Source organism: Neopelma chrysocephalum, unplaced genomic scaffold (assembly GCF_003984885.1).
Source record: "Neopelma chrysocephalum unplaced genomic scaffold, ASM398488v2 Primary Assembly neopelma1_97102, whole genome shotgun sequence".
NCBI classification, from domain to species: Eukaryota; Metazoa; Chordata; class Aves; order Passeriformes; family Pipridae; genus Neopelma; species Neopelma chrysocephalum.
In genome coordinates, this window is record NW_020925744.1 from 4,744,960 (window position 1) to 4,759,311 (window position 14,352).

The window sequence follows — 14,352 nt, forward strand, 5'->3', positions numbered from 1 at the left end:
AGTGAGGACAGTCTGAGAGAGTGGGGGGTGTTCATCCTGAAGAAGAGAAGACTCTGGGAATACCTTACTGTGGCCTTCTTAGGAGAGGGCTTATAAGAGAGATGGGAACAGACATTTTTAGTAGAGCCTATTGTGATAGGACGAGGAGTAATGGTTTTGAACTAGACGGAGGTAGATTAGATATAAGGAAGAACATTTTTATGATGAGGGTGATGAAACACTTGATTAGGTTGTCCAGGAAGATGATGGATGACCCATTTTTGGAAACACTCAAGGTCAGTCAAGTTGGATGGGGCTATGAGCAACCTGACCTAGTTGAAGATGTCCCTGCTCAGGGTGACTCTTCCAACCTAAACCATTCTGTAATTCTATGGTTATGAATCTGTTCCTCTGCAGCCAAAGGTGTGATGACAGCTGCTTCAGGTACCAAAATCAATTGAGCTGTGATTCTATGGAGCTCAGCTTTGATGCTGTATTGAACATTAGCAGAATCATTGCAATGCAAGTTCTGCTGTCAAGGTTATCTCGGCTTCCACTTACATAAATAGTGTTCTTAAAGAAGCTCCTTTTAGTAACTAATTCCATACCTTTTCTACAAAAAACTTTGACACACATTGAGACTCTACTGACCTCAAAAGGACCTGAGCACATACTTATGTGTCTCCTGAGCTGAGGCCATCTCTCCCATTTTGTTGACATCGATCACACAGAAGATAGCTCAGAGGTGTTAGCAGTGTGAAACCTCCAAAGGGAGAGTATGGCATGGCAATGACAGCAAGTCCAGCTGGTGACACTTGTTTGTCTGAGGAATCTCAGTGGTCAGATACTGCCATGAGATTTGAGCCACAGGACTATGTGTCCCTGGAATAGTGGCTCAGCGGGGATAAATCTCTTCTAAGATGGTGACTGTGGCATGCCTCATCACTCACTCTTCCTAATACAGGCAGTACAGAAGAAGGATTTAAAATCGTCAGCATTTCTGGTGTCCTCATTTGATCATGCAACTTATTTAATTAAAATTTATATGTTAGACTAGAATAAAGTTTTACTGAAATTTTACAAAATGTTGATTTTTTTTTTCCCCCTGAGTAGCAATTAAGAATTAGTGACTGTACCCTACCTGTTACATGCCTTATGATGTTTTCCTAATCTGTGTCTCTGAACTGGTATCACAGTGGTTTCTTTTTCCAAATTGATTTGCTCTGTTGCCAAGAACCCTCTGAAAGGTAGGTGAATTGGCTGCAGCAGTTCAAAGATATCTTTTTAAATTTCCAAAGCAGGTGTAGCAGTCTAACAGAATAATCCATTGTATAGTAGTGTTTCACAAAGACATGGGGGCTTTTTTAAGCAATTATACCCAGAGAGGTGTAATATTGTTTATCTGTTTAGATGGTACTGCAAGTTTTGTTCAAGTTACAACCAAAGTTACAGAGGGTAAAGTGAACCTACAGGGATATTTGCACTACGAAAACAATATGATCTTTACAGACTGTAGAGCAGTTAGACAACAAGTTATTAATCTGATTAATCTGATTCAAATTAACAGATCTGACTATTAACCATACTTCTCTAACTGGATGAAAGTCAGGCAAAAAAACTATGACCCCTAATAATTATGATGAAGGCAAATTGCTCTGTACCATGACATATGCATTAGCCTAAGCATCACTCGGGTAACCAGCACTGAGAGCACAGAATGGACTTAACACTCCCTGTCTCAGCTATAATTTCTGAGCAAGCTGTTGATTTCATACTACATGAGGAAGGCAAGGCTAATAATCAGTAACTGTGATGCAAATTAGCTGTGTCTCCCTGAAAGTCTGATCACTGCAGAACATCTCCCGTTTCATTCAAGCAATTGTCAATATCCTGGCTGCATTACAAAGCTGGGTTTTCAGCCCATCTGCATGTGTCAGCTGGATCAGGTTGCAGGAACAAGAAGTGATCCATTCAAATCATTGTGTCAGGGTACTTCCTTGACAGTGTTTTTCAGAATGTGGATTTTGCACAATAACTGTGTACATTGAATAAAACTGTCAATAGTGGTAATATATGAAGGCTCCTTTACTTGTTTGCAACACCTTGTTTTCATCTGTGTTTGCTAAGGTTTCAGGTGCTTGCTGGCATGCAAATATTCAAAACTACAAAAGACACTGGTCACATCCACAGCAATAATCCACAGGTGGCAACACAACTACATCTGTAAAATATTCCATCTATTTGTAAGAGTGAGAGTCACTGAGCAGAGAAATGCTTAGCACTTTCTCGAGATCCCATCAGTCTGAGCTGTGTTACTCTTTGCACTGCTTAGCTGGTGGCCTGTGAACCACTACCCTCCCACAGCAGGTCAGGGGATGCACAGCTTCAAATTTTGGTTAGGAAAAAAGCCCAAAACATACACATTCCCTTCCATTTAGCTGTCTTACAACTGCCTGCTGGTAAACATTTTGAAGAACTGATTCCTGAATTCTGTCAGTATCTCATCAAGATTTGCAATTAAAATAATGAAATCATTATGTTTACATTAAAATAAAAAAATCATTATGCTTTTACAACTTATGTAATTTCATTTCCCTTTCTTTGCAGTTACTTGTCTTTCTCTTCTACCGAATGCAATACAAGATAGTCTGTGAAGGCCAGGGGATTTCCACAGAAAATGTTTCCTTCTAGCAGAGCAAGGCAAGGGCAGACATTCTGCTCTTTCACTGGTGCACAGAAATCAGCCTGTCAGTCCTGCAATATGTCATGTTGTTCAGGAACGAGTATGTGGGTAGCATGTATGCAAGGGAAAGAGGACAAAAAACATCTGAGGCATAAAGAGGTAGAGGGACTTGAAGCAGAAGGAACATAAAAAATAGCATTTTTTTGGAATAAATTAGAATCTTACCTATATCTTGTCTAGCCTTGGAATTTGTATAGCTCAGGTATACAGCAGTTTGATGGGTCAGGTTCTTTGGGTAGATGTGTCACCTGTCAGGAATGGAGTGCTAAAGCAGAGGCATCTTTGTTGTAGATCAGGAAGGTACCCTGTGAGCCACAGAAGGCATGGATGTTCATATGGACTATCCCTCTGAATAAATCACAACCAGAAGCAGAAGCATGTCAATCTGAGACAACTCATTTGGTCTCTGGGATGTGCTTTCCACACTACTATCAATGGGAGAAGCTTGTCAGATATTCTGCTTGTAAACAGGAGGTCACATTTTGCTCAGAAGGCAACTTCAAAAGGAACAAAAATGTTTGTCTTTTTTTGTTCTTTCATTAAAAGAAATGGATTAAAACAGAAAAAAAAAGAATTTTCCACTGCAGAAAGAACAGTGACAACCAAGTGATGCTTAGAAAAACAAAAAAACCTGTTGGAAGACTGTCTTTCTCTGGGTTTAGCAAAATATGACTGTGTATCTGGCTCTGAGAGCAGGAGCACAGGCTGGGCTGTTTGAACAAAGTGGGGTGGGTTGTGGTAGAGATATCAGAGGAATTCCTTCTGAAATAAACTCCACAGCCTGACTACAACTCAGAACTCGCTCTTTCTGCAGCTGATTTTGCTTCAAAGTGTAAAAACATTTATTGAATGTCATCTAACAGATGTATGCATCATTTCAGTCAAACAAACAAACAAACACACCAACAAACAATTCTTTTTTCAATATCCCAATGTTCTGACCCCTTGTAATCTCTAAGGAAGTATTAATCAAGCCGTGGTCCATGAACTGGCACAATCTTACATGATTGGCCTTTTTTAATGAAAAGCAAAAAACTAAAATTACATACATATATTCCCATGCAGCAGGTATGTGACCATGCCTTCTGGTAGGTATAGTCAATGTCCAGCTTTACCCTAGAAGTTAAGGAATTTGTTGGGGTTCGCTCCTCACTGAATGTTCAAAAACAGTCTCCAATTTTCCATCAAAACATAGAATTGATGGAAAAAGGTATTTTCAAAGTTAGTAATTTATCAAGAAAAAAAATTACTGAAGTCAGCTAAAAGCACAAGTACATTGTCTGCAAGAAAGGCGAAATTTCACAGACCTATACAATAACATAACAATATTATTGGCTTGTCACTTTTGACAGTAACATAGCATGGTACAAAGATAGTGGAAAAGGAATATTAGAGATTAGTTCCATACAGGTCCTTATGTTCTGGTTACTTTCATAGCATCTGAAAACCTGCAGACATGCTATATTATACTTGCATCTGTTCTCTTACTCCCCCTCCAGAGTGACTTAGCCTTTGTTGCAAACCAATGACAAATAGATAGCATCTCATTCAAAATAAATACAAGCAAGTACTCAAAGCTTTTTGTAACCAAATAATGAAGGTAATAAACCCATCATCTTGCTTATTTACATTACATGCTTCTTGTATTTTTTTATTCACAAGTATAAATCTAAGGTTATTGTAACATTATTAATTAAAAAAATCTTTTTCTTGTCTTTATCTCAGGTTCTGGGGAAAATATAGAATTGTGATTCTGTTTATTTTAGTATATTTAGATAAAGATAAAAATCTGTAATGTAAACGTATTTGCCAATGTCATGACAGTAGGTAAACAAGTGTCTCATATTAAAGATTTACCTTTCATCTGACAGTCAGAGTTCTGGTGCTGCTGATCTCTTTATTCTCTTTTTTTGTGTGTGAAATTCCATTTCTTAAAATAACAGCCTTCTTTTTGTGATGACTGTGTTATCATTACCCTGGTAATCTCACTTTGAGATTTCACACTATTCATTTGAATACCAATTCCAATCTGCCTTTTGATATTCCTCTTTCCTCTGTTCAAACAGGCATCTGATTGCCCTCGCTTATCATTGAGGGGGCTAATGCTGAGGACAAAAAGAGCTGATGTCCCACAATGTCATTCAGCAAACCACATGCTTGTCTCTAGCAGCAGCAGCAGCAGCAACTACTGCTAAGGAAGTGTTCATAACATCTCCCTGTTAAAATCTTCCAGCCATTATCCACATGCTATTTTTAGTCTGTAATTTGCATCAAAACATAGTAGTTTTGACATAGAAAGGGAAGCTGTAAATCTTTTCAGATCTCAGGCCACTGCGCACAAATATTTTTTGGAAACAGAGTATAATGCCTTTTTGCTTCACTACGTGTAGCTGCCTTTATACTGCAAAGTGTTCTTTTCCAAGAATGATTTATTCTTTTCTATTTTAACAGATGATTATGTGTTTCATAGCTGTGTCTTTGATTTAATGGTTTCTTTGTGATTTGGCTTAATAGGAAGTACTGTAATTTCACAATGAACCTTCAATAAACCTGTAGGAGTGCTACTAAAAAATGTATTTTCTATTTTTCTTCTTATCTATTGTCAAAAACTTTGTTGGTAATAACATATGCTCAGGAGCTCCTTTGTAGTGTCTAAGAAATTCTTTTTGCTATATAAAAGTCCTACTTACTGGGAACACTATACGCTTACTGTTGACTCCTTAAATAACACAGGAAAGAGGAAGAAAGTAATCTAGTGCAGATTTAGGCAGTATCAGTTTCCTTGTGCTGTGCTTTTGTCCAAGTTAGGCTTCAGTCTCAACAGGGGCATATATACAAGAGATGATGCAGATTACACGAAAATCTTCCATACTAGTATTGTTGTACAGAGCTGAACAGCTCTCTTCACCCTTTCCTGTTCCTTGCCTGCTGTAATTCCCTTTGCCATTAGAACTCCTTCAGAGACTTTCAACGGCACGTGAAAGGTCACTCACAATAAAAACAAGGACTAAATTAATCTCCTTTGCACATTTCTTTATCTCTTTCTCCTGCCAAAGATGTAGTATGGTGAGAACTCATTTTAGGTTGCAGTATGCACAGGTGCTTGCCATGTACCTGTGAGCATTGAGCCATCCTGGTGCCATGTGGCAGGGCAGGCTGACAGGGGCACAGCTGCTCACTGCAACAGCAAGTCCTCTTGCTCTGTGCTGGAAGATGTCATAGACATGTAGATGTTGAAATAATTTTCTTCCCCTTTTGTGAAGCTGCATTAAGATATTACTTCTTGTCCATAATACAGGGCTCAAGTATGCAAGCCTTCCTTGCCATGGGAGTCCATTCCAGGTGCAGAAGGCCTCACTTCCCTCAGTGACTATGTGCAGCATCAGCCTACAAAGCTAACTATCACAGCATCTGACACAAGCTGGACAAAGGCAGTCAATCAGGAGCCAAAGAGCTGTTTTCTCTTAATATAGCTGCTCAGACAGTTAGTTCCACATCGCTCCTTATACAGATCTTTGATTTGTAACATACCACAACTCTGATCAACAATGGAATATAAAGAAAAAAAACAACAACAGAAACAAACAAACAAACAAACAAAGGAATAAACCAGGATATACACACACACACAAAAAAAATAAGATAAAGGATGCTTATATCCCTTATAGATAGAACCCAAGGAAGTGGATTTTCACCCCTTCCTTTCAATTATAGGCTTTCAATTTAGAACCCATTTTTGTGAATTTATCATTCACAGTTGCTATGGAAAATCCTTGATGCTCATCCAGGATAAGGAGCAGATGAAAATGAGAGTGTCACAACTGAAGTCAGTTGATTGGAAGTTCACTCGTCTAGTGCTTTTCCTCCCTGTCTACCTGAAGAGTATCGGTAATGCTTATGAGCACTGCGCAAATATTAACAAATCAGCTGAGGATTTCTGTGCTGTCTGGAAAATGAAGAACAATGCAAATAAGCAGCAGAGGATGTGGAAAATGCATGCAAATCAGCCTATACCTTCCATAGGTCCATAGGTCCCAAGCCTCATTACCTTTGAAACTTCTTGCGCTTAAGCAGCACTGTAGCTTCTTTCTCAAACATGGAAGCAGGGTCTGCCACCCTGCTTAATGAGCCTCAAGAAGATCAAAAGAAACAAGTGAGAGATATTCCAGTTGTCATCTTAAAAATAAATTACTTCTGTATTTGTTTATTTATAATTCCTTATCTTATAATTATTTTTCTTCCTGTTCTATAGGTGTATTTCTGATGGACGTCAAGGAACGAATAGCACTGCTTCTTATTTCAGATATGAGGAAAAGCGTTAATGCACCTTTTATGATCAACGTAGTATAAGGTACAGCTTATAATATACTGTTTTCCATCTTCAATATGCTCTGCAAACATGCATGTATTAAACGTTAAAATATTAGGTACATGAGATAAGATCATTTTCATTTTCTATGTGGAAAAAAACTGTGCCAGGAAGAATTTTATTACTCTGTGCATGAAAAGACTACACTGAAGATCAAAATTAAAAACAATTTATCTGAGTGGGGATGAGAAGTACAGGCAAACTAAATGATCAGAGCAATAAGAGGTTTATTCTTATTACTCCCTGTCAAAGAAAATTGTAATTATAAAATGTGGGATTCTAGAGGGGGATTTTTTTCCTCAGGAGAGGAGAGGTTGAACTGAATATGTATTAGAAGAACTATTTTAAAAAAATGTGCATTTGGCAAAGGAAAACTCAGAAAATATTCCTGTCATGTGGCAAAGAACAAAAGTTGAACAGGTAATCTCAGCACAATTTCTTTGCACATGTTATGAAGCAGTCATTACCAACAGATACAAACCCTACTTTTTCTTCTGCATAGCTTTTTTTCGTCCAGTAGAAGGAATGGTTATTCACTTGCACTTTGTTATTTTCTTCTCCAGCATATGCTTCTATTCTGCCTTTGGTGCCAAATATTTGACTGAAGAAATACAGATACCTTCAGGGCTTTTACCAGGAAGTCCTCAGCACTGCCAGTTTAAGGAAGCTGTGCCTTACCAAGCTCTGCCCAGGGTGGATCAGAGCCCAGCATCAGTGGGTCCAGGACAGATCCCTGTTACTTAAGACACTTTGCAGACACTAGAGACAGAGGTACATATTCTGTACTACAGGGCAGAACAACCTCCCTTCTGGTTTTTCATGATTACATCCTGACTCTAAATCCTTTCTTTCTGAAGAAAGACCAGACAACGACTGGGGCAGGGAAGGGAGCAGAGTTTGCTTTTAGAGGGTTGCTGGAAAACCTCTGATACACCTTTCAAAATCTTCTAAGCCACTGTACACAAAACCTGCTTCCTCTTTGTGTCTTCCAACACTGTCAAAAGAAAAAATAACTCAGTCTGAGACAGGAACTCTTAATAAATTAATTAAGAAACACTTAATAAAAAAAAATGGTCCTTGTCATGCTTGCTCTAAAATTCATAGGAGGGTTGGACAAAGCTGTGTTTGAAGCTTCGTTGCCAGCCTTAATTTTAACACTTCTATATGTATTGTATGTGCACATACAGACGTATTCCAAATGCAGATACAGTTGGGTCAGCTTTTACTTTGTCTACATGAGATGTTAATGAGATCTCCATTCAGTGCAACCTCAGTGAGTACAGATGACAGGAAAACCAGTGGAAATGCCACCATTATTTTAATCCCGAGACTAATGTAACTCCTCTCAAATGCAAACATGTATAATTTAACAGCTTATATAGGCAAAGATTATTTCACCCATGTTGTAAATAAAATAAGGTATTACCATTAAAATTAGAAAACTGAGTGTTTATATGTGCCTCTGGGAAGTCAGAAGTATTTCCCAAAACAAACGCAAATCTTGCTAAAAGCTAAAATGACCTCACACTTTGGTCATTGCAAAAAGCCATAGTTTTAAACCAGTGTATACATGACATATGCAGTGTTTTCCCTTTGATCTACGTCTTGGGACCACTACTGACAATCCCTGTCATTTAGTGACACCTAGTGGTATTTTTTAAATAGGAAAAGCTCATTCAGTTTTATTTTATTAAATATTACACGTCTATGTTAGAAGAATAGCTCTTCTGAATACCCTGTGGCAGATTTCCTCCCTACCTTCCTTTTGATTTCTGAATCCCTCTGGAAGTTGAGACAGTCCACAAAGACTGCCATTGAGAACTACACCTTTCATAAATGAAAGAACCATTTCCTAAAATATGAGAATGGCAGAAAAATTGTTCCATACATTGATCAGATTCCACCAGATATCTGGGAGAGAGCTTCAGTATCCTCGGAAATCACTGTGCAGAGAAATACAGTGCATTGGTCTGAGGTCTGCTCTGGGACTCCAGTGGTGCTATACTTTGGGTGTAAAACTGTGATCACTCAGTACTTGCCTTTGGGAAATCGCAACAGGCTGCTCTACAAGGTTGCAATGTGGTTCTCAGAAGGTTTTTTAATACTCTGCTGGTATTTTTCACTTGTGCTAGTCTTTTCTATGATTCTTGACACACATAGTATCCTGTTTCTGGCATCCAGTTAAGGTTTAATTCATGCTAAATATAAATCTTCCTTGACTAAATGAAGGTCTTTTTCCAGCAGGTGTCACTGTAAGGTAATAAACACAAAATCCAAGCCCCTTAGTGAGATGTGGGGAGCTGGGTGGGACACAGGACACCCCACACTGGTTGGCCAAAGGGTCTAGGCTCAGGAACCTCAGCTGCTTCCTCATCCAAATACACTCCACAGCCTGACAAAAAAAGTGTGTGGGAAGATGCAGCCATAGAACTTTTATAATGCCTGGTGGAGGAGGCTTGTAGGGTTTGCCTCATCCGGGCCCTGCCCTCATCACCCAACAGCTCCATGAGTGTCGTTAGTGGAGAGGGTCATTCAAAATCCATCAGCAATGGAGCACCTGTTTCTGGGTGTGAAATACCTGGAGCTGTACAGAGGTTGAATTTTTGCAGACTTCGGTAGAAAAGCCTATGTTTTTGATCTTGGGCATCTGCAGTGTCATGAAATCCTTAGTTTGACAGCTGTGGGACTGATTTTTTTCAAAGCAATAAGTCACTCAAGGTTGTGACTGTATAACTGTCTGCCTAAGGAATCTGGGGTCAGGAAGCCAGATTTGAACATGTCAGCATAATTTCATGTTTTGTCGCAACCAAATTGAAAAATTTGGCTGGCTGCAGAACTCCAGGTCCGGTTTAAGTAGCTTTATTAATCTCTGTAGTGGTTTCATGTTTTCAATGTTAAAAAAATTCAGTCATAATAGCCTTTTTGAGCAATTCAATTATGTAAATTATTACATTATTGCTATACAATATAAACTACACATATAGAAATGGATGAGGAATTTCTAACAGCACTTTTTCTCTGAAAAACCTTAACACATAAGAACATTTCGTGGAAGTGTACCAGCTTTGCCTAACCTACCTTGAGAGGGGACTGAAGGAGGACAGGAGCACAAAACCAAAGAGTATTTGAAAGCTGAAGAGGAGGGCACCCTGCTGGCTTTGTGTGACCTGCTCCTTACTCCAGCTCCTGGCTGCCACTTTTCAGAGTGCCAGGACCATAAAGCTCCTCGGGGCTGGAAGTTTTTTCATTTTAAGTTTTTCATTAGTATTTTCAAATGCACCTTTTTTTTGTTATTGTTCTGGTTATTTAAAAAAGGGGAACATTTCTGTGAATATAAATAATTTCTTATTCATGTCTACTTAAAGAAAAAGTATGGTTTTTTCTAAGGAGATATGTGTTAGAAAAGTCTGGGAGGTTTTTTTACTATTCCAAGAAATTATTTCCTAGTAGATGTTATGAAAGAGAAACTCAATGAAATATTTTTCCATCAAAGAAGGAACTACTGTCAAGCAGCTCTTCAACCTACAATATGTAGACACAGGATTACATAAACAAGACTATTGCAGATAAACAATTTCAGATCAGCACAGAGTGTTTAAACTGTAACTTGACAATTAAAAACACTGCTGGTTCCTATAATCAGTGCTGTGAATTATGGCCTGTTATAGACAAAGTTAGCCAAGTGCCTTTATTTACCACCAGCAGTTGAAATTACACAGCCTCATAATGCAGTGGTCTCTGAAAAGGTATTCCCAAACAAGAAATTTCTGGCATTTGTAAGTAGCTTGGAAATGTTTCACTAGATTTTGCCTTTTGACATGGGTTAATAACAATGAGGAAGATGTTGTTGGTTTGATTTGCATATTTGAAGCTACAGCAAATTTCAACTCTTCCACCTTGTACTTCTACCTTCACAAAGACAACAATGGCTTCATCGGACTCCTTAGAGGCCCTGAAAAGATATTTTAACACAAGCACCAGAATCTCCTTTGAGATTTGCTCTTTAAAGCATGGAAGGTGGTGTGAGAGAGTCTGACTTTTGTCTTTTGATCTCTGAAGATAAACTTCCTTGAGATGAGCAGATTAACTAGTACAGGATGCACATTAATTGCTTCTGGCCTTCACTTTTAAAATTACTTTCAATAAAAAAACCCTCTCCTTTAAAAAAGTGTAAGAAAGTAGTGTACAGAAATGTGACCTTTCTTGGATTTTTCCCTCTATTAACTGCTTCTTTTCTTGTGTTAAGCTTATCCAGTGCCATGAGTGAGAACTTGATGTATAAAGATGTACAAAGCCTACACAACACTACTCAGAAACTTATCAGAGTTTCATATCTATGATGTGTGTGTTATTTTTTCTTACTCTTCATGATTTAAAAACTCAGTTAAGAAAAAGGGCATTACTGGATTTGTGTCACCATGAGGCACTGCCAAGTTTAAGCAGTCTTCACAGAACTCATAGCCAGGTGTTTTTACAGAAAAAATAGTGAAAGGGAAGATAGAGGGACAAGATCCACTTTCCACCCAAGTAGGGATCACAGGAGAAGGGCTGACAGCCAGAGGACTATTTGACCATCAGCAACAACTCCAGTTCCCCAACTAGCTTGTGTGCTGTGCTTGGAGCATGGCTTTTTAGACCAAGCTGGCAATATGCCCTTCCATACACTATGTCTTACTCAGGCCTTAAATGGAGAGCAGGTTTAGATCAAATATTAAGAAGAAAGTCTTCAATGTTAAGATAGTGAGACACTTGAGCAGGTTGCCCAGAGAAGCTGTGGATGCCCCATCCCTATAAATGTTCAAGACCAGATTGGATGGGGCTTTGAACAATGTGGTCTAGTAGGAATCCATGGCAAATGATTTTTAAGGCCCCTTGGGAACACAAATCATTCTATGATTTTATGATCCTATGACTCTACTGCTTTATGACTCTATGACTATGGGCATTGCTTAAGTCATGTTACTATTAATGTTGATGATTTCCTCTTCAGTGAAAAACTTTCAGTACTTCAATAACCGCAGATTGGAAGGGACTGAGGAAAACGGTGACAGAGGACTATCAAGAGCTGTTAGGAAACATTGGACATAAATTGGATTTTGCATTTCACTACCTACCCATGCTTAATTACTAAGAGGTAGCATTAAAGGCCATTACACCCAGTAAAAATTATTGAATTGTGAAGGCTTTTTGTGCTGTACATTTGTGATACCACTAGTAAACTTGTATAATCAAATTAAGGAAACCCAGACCTTCTTTATTGAGCTGTGTGATGAAATGATTACATCAAAGGATGCTTCAAGGTCTTTTTTTCATATAAAGTGTCTGTTGTGTTTGGAGACAATATTGCTAACCTTTGAACAGTCATTAAACATGGAAATAGAGGGTCGTTGCCACAATAACTCACTCCAAAGACAGAGATCAAACATAGTCGTGTCTTGCAAAATTGTATTCCCCTCTAAGAAATCCTAGAAAGGAAGAACAAAAAGTCATTAGTAGGTATTCCTTTATAATTCTGCCTCCAAATTATTCCAAAAGATTAAACAAACTAGACACTCAGGTACTTTCTCACAAGGAGCTCTCGGAGATGCACAGTTCTGAAACAGCTTTCCCTAATGAGTAGTAGCAATCAGAAACCACCAGTTTTAAATTGGAGCCTGACCAGTTTACAGACATGCTGGCTGCAAGTGCCTGCAATAGGACTGCAACTGGCAACTCAGAAGCTCCCTTCCTTCATCTAGGAATGAGGCAGAAGGGATAAAAGAAATAAAATTGTTCTCTGTTTATTGCAGTATTTTTCCCTCCTGTATGAGAGAGCCCTTTCACTTTGTTTCACTTCTAGAAAACTGAATTTATGGCTAAGAATGGAATTTGTTCTCCGACTTCTTTTACTACTGCTCACAGAAAGTTGGGTCAAACAAGCCAGGCCACAGCTTCTCTGTTTTGCCTATCATCTGCGAAACAAGGTAGCTTTCATAAACCATCTCTAGCTTTGTGCCATTCAGAGTTTATGTGTTTCCTTCCCCCGGCAGAGTTAGCTCCTGCGGTAGGTGGGGCATGACACCACAAGGCTGTTTACATGACCCAACACTAACAGATTGTCAGCAACTGCTTTTCTTAGATGTCAGGAACACTTCCCTGTTCATCCAGGGCCTCCTTCACTGAAAGACACGGTGGTATATAGAGAAAACAGACTGCATTCATATCCTCTTATAATCCCACAGACAAAGCAAACTTCTCAAACAAATCTGTCTCAAGTATGAATGTCCCTTGCCCTGAACCCTTGCAAAGTGTATGGACCCCAGAGTGGTAGCACTTGCTTTGCCTCTGTATATAGCCATATATGACAAAGAATTGGATCCTTTAATACTTGCATTGTTTTACAGGGAAAAGACATCTCTCTTCTGTGCACTTAGACTTCATGTTTTATATCCATCTACCTCTAAGCATTCAGAAAGGATGGAAAGATCAAGTAGGAGGCCCACAGGCAGCCCAGCTCACTGCTCGCTCTAGCTCTTGCTTTGCCCATAGCCCAGGTTTGGCAGTTCAAAACTATGATTAAGTGTATTCTCTTTAGTACAGTTCCATACCATCTTGCGGCAACCCATTCTGTAACCTGAAAGGCCTGTCCTTCATGTATTTTTCATATCCTTCTCAGCTGAGTGCTGAAGTTTGCATATTGGCCAGGTACTGTTTTGTTGCCAAGAGCTGGTGCCTGAGGAGGAAGCTGAGCACTAAACTATTGATCTCAATTTGTTATGTAAATGAGAAAAAAACCACAAAGTTTTGACACAAACTTCCCAAACATCAGGATTCCTTATACTCTCTTTAGTTCAGTTTTACTCTTTAGCATGTAATTTCATTCTTAATGTGATTCCTGTTTTCCTGTCATACTCCCTCCAGGGCCTTTCCCTGTCTTTATAAGAAAAAGGAACTTGCATCATAGTAATTATGCAGACTTCCACTGTCTCATGCAGCCCCTTTCATTCCATGTCCTCTATCACATTGCCTTAAGGTTCATGCTGAGAACTCCTTAGGTAAACCTGCCATCATTTGACAGATCTAATTCCATTTTTTTTCCTCAGAAAACAGAAGAAAACATTTTAAATAAACATTTTTAATTGGAGAGAGCTAAGAAGGTTTTGCAGTCTTCAAAACAGGAGAGGAAAATTTGCACAGGTCAGTTTTGCATTACTGTATCACAAGGAATCATCAGTAGCTTTGCTTGAAACGCTTCTTTTTTTTTTCCAAGGACATTCCTTAA